The sequence below is a fragment of the Mustela lutreola genome, chromosome 6 (genome assembly GCF_030435805.1).
Source record: "Mustela lutreola isolate mMusLut2 chromosome 6, mMusLut2.pri, whole genome shotgun sequence".
Classification (NCBI taxonomy): domain Eukaryota; kingdom Metazoa; phylum Chordata; class Mammalia; order Carnivora; family Mustelidae; genus Mustela; species Mustela lutreola.
In genome coordinates this window covers 15,430,693-15,440,123 of record NC_081295.1, presented here as the reverse complement: position 1 = coordinate 15,440,123, position 9,431 = coordinate 15,430,693, and the positions used below count along the sequence as shown (strand labels likewise).

The 9,431-nt window shown below is 48.3% G+C and overlaps 1 long non-coding RNA gene across 1 annotated transcript; it reads left to right on the top strand.

Annotated features, from left to right (window-relative positions):
* Positions 1–5,282: 5,282 nt before the first annotated feature.
* Positions 5,283–7,752, top strand: LOC131833086 (uncharacterized). The gene is made up of 4 exons (XR_009354314.1): positions 5,283–5,390; positions 6,724–6,763; positions 6,866–6,978; positions 7,472–7,752. It is a non-coding gene; the product is annotated as an uncharacterized LOC131833086 (long non-coding RNA).
* The last annotated feature ends 1,679 nt before the right edge of the window (positions 7,753–9,431 follow it).

Here is a 9,431-nt window from a genome sequence, read left to right as displayed (position 1 = left end):
TTTAATAAAAGGGCAGCATGTACGTGTCTTGGTGCATATGAATGACTTTTTTCTCTGGGCGTTCCCGGAGGGTAAAGATACTGAGATGGAGGGGCGCCTGGGTGGCTCAGTGGGTTAAGCCGCTGCCTTCAGCTCAGGTCATGATCTCAGGGTCCTGGGATCGAGTCCCGCATCGGGCTCTCTGCTCAGCAGGGAGCCTGCTTCCTTCTCTCTCTCTCTCTGCCTGCCTCTCAGTGTATTTGTAATTTCTCTCTGTCAAATAAATAAATAAAATCTTAAAAAAAAAAAAAGATACTGAGATGGAGCTATGCTCCCGTTGCTTTCTTCTACGGACGAGCAACTCACTCCCTGATATGTGCTGGACAGTTTTCATTTGCCTGCCCAGTATCCAATCCCCTATTTCTAGGAAAACAAACAAACAAACAACCAAACACCTCCTCTGGAGAAATCTTGGGTGATTCTGGTGAAGCAGAGCTCATCACCAGCTCCAGATACGAGCCAGTGAGCTGGGTGTGCGGGTCACTAGGATGGGACATGTGACCTGACTGAGGTTCCTGGGACTCTGGGGGAGGGAGATTGCAGAGGAACCAAGTCCAAGTTTTTCCACTGATGTTGCTGAGTTAGTAGGAAGTGAACCAGGAGCTGCCGGGAGCCTTCTAGAGATAGGCCTCTGCGGAAGGAAGCAGCAGAAAAGAGCAGAGTAAGGAGTGAGGGCCGCATCCCGGAAGCCATTTGTTGCTCTCACTGGTTTCGACCGACAAAACCATTCCTCACGCTTTTTAGTGACTGAGCCAATAGAAACGCTCTTTTACATGACACCCATTTGAGTTCCATGTCTATCGATTGTTATCTCAAGAGACTGCAAACATCAGAACAAAACTGAGCTATCATGACACACGGTGAAGTGCCCACGCCTGTCCCCCAGAGTGCCACCTGCCTGGGCTGTCTGGCTGAGCTGCCTTCAGTGGGCCCAGTGAGACTTGTTGATTCATGTCTGAGACCTTTATTGACTGGGCTTTGGATATCCAGTTATATTTTTCAAAATATGATTCACTCTCCAATGGGGAAGGGTCATGAATCATTGGGATTTGGGTCTGTGGAGGGATTTTGGAAATATAAGTGGCCCAGCAGGTGACTCCCTGTGCATCTTTAAGGATTAGTTTTTAAAGATTTTTTATTTATTTCTTTGATAAATACAGTGAGATAGAGATACAGTGAGAGAGAGAACACAAGAATGGGGAGCAGGAGAGGGAGAAGCAGGCTCCCCGCTGAGCAGGGAGTCTGATGTGGGGCTCGATCCCAGGACCCTGGGATCACGACCTGAGCCGAAGGCAGATGCCTAATGACTGAGCCACCCTGGTGCCCCAAGGATTAACATTTTATAAGGAGCCCTGAGATACAGTTATTTTTTTTTTAATATTTTTCATTTTAACTTGCTTTTGCATTTGCTGAAGTGAGACAGGTTCGCAGTGTCTCAAGTGAGTTAGGTTTGGGCCTGGGCTCTCTGTTTCTGCATTCTGAGCTAACTCACATAGAGGGGAGTTCTGTGTTCTCAATTTACAGTGAATTGTGGAAAACTTAAGAAAATTATCTCGTGCTAGGGTCCAAGGGAACGTGTTGGCCGTACCGAACATTTGGAAATCTGTTTCCTCCGAGGGATTATGGAGTTTCCAAATTCACTTCACTAAGTATACATGTTTAATCTGCCTCCAATTCAATAAAGCAGCTGGAGAGAACATGGAGCACGTATTAATTCATTAATTCAGACCTCAGAGTGGGAGGTCACGCACACCCATCGCCCAGATGATTGTGTTTAAATTGCTCTAATCTACAAATTGAAGCAAACTTTCTGAGGTTTGAAATCTTTTCCAAGCTTTACATGCTTCCTTTCTAATGTGTTTTCTGCAACACTCAGAAAGCTGGTGTTCTCGTGGTCCTTTTTCGAAGCGGGCTTTTGAAGCGGGGAGTGATGGGACCATATTTGCATTTTAGAAAAGTCATCTTGGTGCCGCACGCAGGACGGACTGGAGGAAAGCAGGGAGGCAGGATTTAGGATCATCCGCTCCGGCAATGATGAGGAGGTGACCTGGGACACTGGGAGGGGGTATCTGAGAGGCATTTGTTTAGTACGGCACCCGTGAGAGGTGGAAGAGTGCCCCCCAGCATTCCTACACTGAAAAGATACATCCATCTGGAGCCTGTGAACTTGGCCTTCTTTGGAAAAAGGAGGTCTTTGCAATGTAACAAAGTTATGGCTCTTGACTCAAGGTGATCTTGGATTAACCAGGTGTATTTTTGTATTTGGCATCCGTTCATCACAGGCCCATATACAGTAAGCGTATTTTCTTATCTGCTGTATTCTCAAAGCTCTGGCATTTGGGGGCCTCACAGAGAAAGGGAGAGACCCCCACCCGTGGGGCAAGCTAATTCCTAAAGATGATAACAGTTTGCCCAGAATTATACCCTTTGCATGCAAAGCAATCCTCAGTCTACAGCCCCAACACCACCTCCTTATCCAACTCACACACCAAGCCAATGTTTCTCCCCACCCCAAGTCACCCCGGGCCAGGTGCCAGCCTAGGGACCATCCTAGACCCACAGCCTGCCAGAACCATGCAAAGGAGTGAATCCTAAAACATTTACTCTGCCTGCCTTGGCTTTCCCACAGAAACTCCACGGAAGGTTAAACCTAGGATTTCCTCTCCTGCCTGTCCCTCCTGGTTTTGCCTCCTAACCAAACCTGGTGCTCCCCACGTGGCCTGAGAGGCATGGTGGTCCCCTTCTCTTGGGAGATGTGAGCAATAAATTCTTCTTCCAATGACATTGACCAAACTACATAATCACTTAGTCCCCACAAATAATAATCCCAGTACAAAGAAGACAAGGGGCCCCAATCCCAGTGCTGGGTGTCCTTATAAGAGATAGAAAGGGGGCGCCTGGGTGGCTCAGTGGGTTAAGCCGCTGCCTTCGGCTCAGGTCATGATCTCGGGGTCCTGGGATCGAGTCCCGCATCGGGCTCTCTGCTCGGCAGGGAGCCTGCTTCCCTCTCTCTCTCTCTCTGCCTGCCTCTCCATCTACTTGTGATTTCTCTCTGTCAAATAAATAAATAAATAAATCTTTAAAAAAAAAAAAAAAAGAGATAGAAAGGGGTAGACACAGACACACACAAAAGAAGAAGCCACACGAACATGGAGGCAGGGATGGCAGTGATGCTGCCTCAGCCAAAGAGAACTGACCTGGAGCCACCAGAGCAGGACCATTGGAGGGAGCATAGCACTACCTACCTTCTAGAATGAAGAGAGAATAAATGTCTGTTGTTTTAAGCCACCAGATTTGTAGTGATGTGTTGTAGGAGCCTCAAGAAACTGATCTTGTACCTTACCGAGAGACACTTCCAGAAATCATATCTTATTTTTTTCTTATCTTAAAAGAGGGAATTACCACAAGTTTTAGAGACTAAAAATCACCACCTTAAAGCAGATCTGCCGTATTCTACAAAGAATTACCAACTGCAAAGAAAATTCTCTCCCACTGGCATGCTGTAGGTAAAACGCAAAGGAGAGGAGCTTCTAAAATGTCTCTTCAGGGCGCCTGGGTGGCTCAGTGGGTTGAGACGCTGCCTTCGGCTCGGGTCGTGATCTCAGGGTCCTGGGATCAAGTCCCGCGTCGGGCTCTCTGCTCAGCAGGACACCTGTTCCCCTCCACCCCCGCCTGCCTCTCTGTCTACTTGTGATCTCTCTCTGTCAGATAAATAAATAAAATCTTTAAAAATAAATAAATAAAATAAAATGTCTCTTTAGGGATGTGATTTATATACACAATGGATATCACTCAGCCCTCAGAAAGAATGAATACCTACCATTTAGGTGGATGTGAATAGAACTCGAGGGTATTGTGCTAAGTGAAATAAGTCAACAGAGAAAGACAATCATCCTATGGTTTCACTTATATGTGGAACATAAGGAATAGTGCAGAGGATTATCAGGGTAGAGAGGGAAAACTGATGGGGAAGAAATCAGAGAGGAAAACAGACCAAGAGAAACTCCAAACTCTGGGAAACAAACTGAAGTTTGCCGGAGGAAAGATGGGCAGGGGGATGGGGCAGCTGGGTGATGGGTGTGGGGAGGGCACGCGATGGGATGAGCACTTGGTGTCATACGCAATGCATGAATTATTGAACACTACATCCGAAACTAATGATGTACTGTATGCTGGCTAATTGAATTTAAATTTAAAAATATAAAATAAAATGTCTCTTTAGGAGTAGGAAAGGGTGGGGAGGCACTTACTGGGAAAGATACGGAGGCATATAACAACATGAAACTCCAACTGAGGTTTGAAATTTAAAAATAATAATAATAAAATAATAATAATAAGTATTGAGCTGCTATTTGCCAAATAGGTTAAACACCTTTTGGCCTTATCTCGGTCAGTCCTTCCAATCATCTTATGAGCACTACTACTACCCCATTTTACAGATGAGGATCATGATGTGATACCCCGCTGAGTAACTTTTCCAGCTGTGCACATCAGTCAGATGTAGAAGCAAGAACAGGGAGGTGGTAGGACTGATTCACCTCTATGCATCGGTTGGTCAAGATGCAGGGAAAAGACGAAGACATCAAATTCCTGAGCGTTTATTCATTTACTCAGCAGGATGCTAGTGCCTGAAGAATTAGTTCAAGGGACAACTGAGAGATCCTGAGTGGTATCGTCCATAGAACTTTCTGCTGTTCTGCCATTAGTCACGTGAGCCTATTGTGCACATGATATGTGGTTAGGATGACCCAGAACTGAATGTTTAAATAACTCTATGTGGCCAGTGGTGACTTCGCTGGACAGCGTATGCCTATGGCATGCAGGAGAAGGAGCTAGAAGGGAGCTGAGAGATGAGAAATGGATGGGGGAGGGGCTGGTCAGCCCCAAGAGCAGGACTGATGGGTGTATGGGAGGGAGAGCTGGGAGTGGATTCCGAAGTCGGTATTGGTCTTCCAGATTTCAGAGGTGGGTAGTAGCTTCCTGCGATTGCCAAGGTCCACACCACGTTCGGGGAGCAGGTTACAGAGCGGGAGAGAAACGAAGGTGAGGATCACGTCGGTGCAGAGGAAGTCAGAGAAGTGAGAGGTTCCCCCGCTTCACGGGCTGCCCGCACGGGGGAAATCATCTCCCTGCGCGGGAAAGGGACACGGAGAGGAAATCCGGGAACGGCCGTAAAACCGCGTGTGGTGTCGTGATGGCGGCGGCCGGAAGTGGGGAGGCGGAGCCGGAAGTCCCGCGGCGGAGGAAGGGGGACATCCGCGTGAGGCAGCAAGAAAAAACAGCTGGTGTGGACAGTGCGGGGTGGGAGGACTTCCCGCGGGATCTGTGTCCCCCCACACTGCTCCGCTGAGGTACTGTCCCCCGGGGCCTCGGACCATGACGGTCCCCGGAGACTGGGCCTTGACAGAGGCCGTCAAGTATGAGGGAGGTCCTGAGAGCGGGCTCCAGGCCGGTACGAAGGTCTCCTCATCAGAGGGGACGTTTGGGACGCACGTGCACGGAGGGAAGACCGTGTGGGGAGACCCAGAGAGGAGACCGCCGTGGCCAAGCCAGAGCAAGTTCTGGAACACAGGCTCCCTCCCCGCCCTCCGAAGGAGCCAGGACCGCCCGCATCTTCACCCCCACTTTCCAGCCTCCCTAGCTGCGAGCACACACATTTCTGTTCGTTAAGGGGCCCTGTTGCGATGGTTTATTAAGGTAACCCCAACCGACTCATACAGGGGACCCCCGAGCAAGCTTCTGGCTCTCGCCCCTGGAATTCCTTCAGAAGCCGCTGGGCTCCTCGCCTGCTTAAAAGAAGGAGCTGGAGGCAAGTAATGGATTGGCGTCTCACAGTTCGACCTTTCCCTCTTTTTCCTTCCTGGCCAATAAGGCTCGTGTGCGGCCAGGCCGCGGTCTGATAACTAAGGGGGTGGGGAGGAGACAGCGCAGAGCGGCAGACCCCGGCCTGTCCCCGTGCCTCCTAAGCCACGCCCACCCTGGGGGCCAGAAGGGTCAAGGCCTGCCGCTGTCCCAGGGGAGGGATGTGGGGGGTGCGGGGAGGGGAGGATCCGTCCATTTGGGTAATGAGCGTCCTGAATACTGATGTCCAGGGAAAGGCCTCCGGTGTTTTGATTCCCATAACCTCGGCTGCCGCGCTCTTTCCCGTCCACTTTCCCCCACCCCCACACTCCCTCGGAATCAGCCACACTTTGTGTGGGTCTTTGGGCAAAGGGAATGTGGAAGGCCCAGATTCCTGGCAAAGGTTGGCCCTCTCCCCAGGCCTGACCCCTCTTCTGGTCTTCAGATCTCCTTCACGGAGGGACCCTGAGCGCCGGAAGAGCACTTTCAGGGGGACGTCCTGACAGAGCCTGCTGTCAGAACACAGTGCCATCGCCTCGGGGTGAAAACGGGAACATCTAAAACCTGTATCAGTATAGCGCCGGGAAACAGACTTCAGCCTGGCATCACAGCTGAGCGTCTACTGTCTTATTTCATTGATTTGTTTTTTAAGATTTTATTTATTTATTTGACAGATCACAAGTAGGCAGAGAGGCTGGGGGCGGGGAGCAGGCTCCCTGCTGAGCAGAGAGCCGGATGTGGGACTGGATCCTAGGACCCTGGGATTATGACCTGAGCGGAAGGCAGAGGCTTAACCCACTGAGCCACCCAGGCTCCCCTCATTGATTTTTTTTTTTTTTACAGTTAACATGGTTACCAAGGAATTACTGGAAAATTGAGAAAGGTAATTAAGCTACACTCAGAAAATGTGGTGTCACAATATAAATTGTAAATCACCTTTCCTAGTTGATGTTGACCTTTATCGTCTGTACCTCTCACTTCTCAGTGGTCGTTGAACACACCGAAGGTTGAATCCTGCGCTCTCTCTAGCAACCTTGACGCCATGGATGCCATGACGGAAGGAAGGAGCCTATTTTGCAGAAGAGTCAGAGAGGCTTTGTGAGTTTATCTGCTTTGATACAACATTTTGTGGGATGAGGGAGGGGATAGGTAACTAGATATAAATGCTCTGGCCCAAGGGTTTTACATGTACTTATACAAACATATATACTCCCTCTCCCCCCACTCTTCTCTCGCTGTCTCTCTCTGTCAAATAAATAAAATAAAATAAAGTAATGCTTTAAATATTAAATGTTTAATATTTATATATTCCAGTGTTCGTCTTTTTTAAAGATTTTATTGTTTATTTGAGAGAGACAGAGAGCGCGAGCAGGGAGAGGAGCAGAAGGAGAGGGACATCCAGACTCCCAGTGGGAGCCCAATGTGGGACTCCATCTCAGAATCCTGAGATCATGAACTGAGCCCAAATCAGATGCTTGACTGACTGAGCCACCCAGGCGCCCCTCCAATGGTAGCCTTTAGCCTAGAGGGGGAAAAAAAGCTTCATTTGGCTTTCCCGTGTCAAACTAGAATTTTACTTTCTTGTTTTCAGGTGTATCTTTTTGTCATTTTTCAAAGAGAAATATGGCCTTTTCTTCCTCATTGAAATTTCTTTCACAATAGACTGGGTTGAATATGTGAAGAAGGACTGGGTTTCACCAAAACCCGCTTGTTGAAGGCAGAGGGGGGTTTGAAGCCCCAGCAGGAGCAAGGACATCTGAGTTCTAAGCAGCCGGTCACTAGCCCCACAAACTTGAGCAGGAACCTTGGGCTAAGCTTCTCTCTGAAGGACACAGCAGATTAAATCATGTACAGAAGGGGCTTTAAGAATATTAAAAGCATTTATACCTGTAGGTTATTATCTTTCTCATTTAACATTCTGCTTCTTCTTCCGCCGCCTCCCCCTCCCCCCTCCTCCCCCATCCTCCACCCTCCTTCTCCTCCTTCTTCTTCTTCTTTTCTTTTTTTTTTTTTTTTTAAGATTTTATTTATTTATTTGACAGACAGATCACAAGTAGGCAGAGAGGCAGGCAGAGAGAGAGTAGGGGAAGCAGGCTCCCAGCTGAGCAGAGAGCCCGATGTGGGGCTCGATTGCAGGACCCTGAGATCATGACCCGAGCCAAAAGCAGAGGCTTTAACCCACTGAGCCACCCAGGTGCCCCACCATTCACCATTCTTTATGCCTAAATATGCCGGTACTCAAAATGATTCTTGGCATTAAAATCTAAAACAAATATTTTTCCCATCCACATATTCATTCTTTAACAAATGCTGACCAGAGCCAGATGCTGGGGTTTGCGGGTCAGGAAACAGAGAGGCCCTGCCCTTAGGAGTTTAGGGTCTTGGGAGTTATTCAGTGATGGCCCAAAGAGAAGGGGAGGCAGTCCTGGAGCTGGACATCTGGTTCTTGATGCTGTGCTTCACTTTAGGGATTTTGAATCTTCTGTAATTAAATAAGGTCACTACATGTATCAAAAGGCATCAGGTGCCTAGTGAGTGGATAGTAATACATTTAACATGCACAATTCAAAAGATAGAGAAGAATTTGTAGCCGAAAGTCACTGTGCTGAGTTAAACAGTTTCCTCCAAAAACTTCATGTCCACCTGGAACCTATGTGTGTGACCTTATTTGGAAACAGGGTCTTTGCAGATGTAATTGAGTTAAGATGAGGTCAGACTGGATTAGGGTGGTCTCTAACCGAATATAACTGGTGTTCTTATAAGAAAAGGAAAATTTGGAAACAGACAACCAGGGAGAACATCATGTGATGATGAAAGCAACGATCGAATTGGAGTGACACACCTGCGAGTGGAGGATTGCCAGCAACCACCAGAGCTGGGAAGAGGCAAAAAAGGATCCTGCCGTAGAACCTTCAGAGAGACTCCAGCACCACTGATGCGTTGATTTCTGGAGGCCAAACGTCTGAAATCAAGGGGTGGCAGTCCATGCTCTCTCTGAATGCTCTAGGGAAGGATCCCTTCTTGCCTCCTTGCCCCTCTGATGGTGTCACCAATCCTTGGTGGTCCTTGGCTTGAAGTCACACAACCCCAGTCTCTACCTCCACTGTCACACGGGGGTTCTCCCTGTGTCCATCTCTGTGTCTTTTTTCCTCCTTTTTTTTTTAAATTTTTATTTATTTATTTGACAGACAGAGATCATAAGTAGGCAGAGAGGCAGGCAGAGAGAGAGGAAGGGAAGCAGGCTCCCTGCTGAGCAGAAAGCCCAATGTGGGATTCGATCCCAGGACCCTGGGATCATGACCTGAGCCGAAGGCAGAGGCTTTAACCCACTGAGCCACGCAGGTGCCCCTTTTTCCCTCTTTTTATGAGAACACCACCATACTCCAGTATGATCTCACCTTAACTAAGTATATCAACAACAGCCCCATTTCCAAATAAGGTCACACTCTGAGGTTCTGGGGAAGGGATAAATTTGGTGGCAAAACTATTCAACCTGGTACAGATGGCAACTGTCACACGGAAGGAGAGATCCCCAAAGCAGAGTGTGTAGA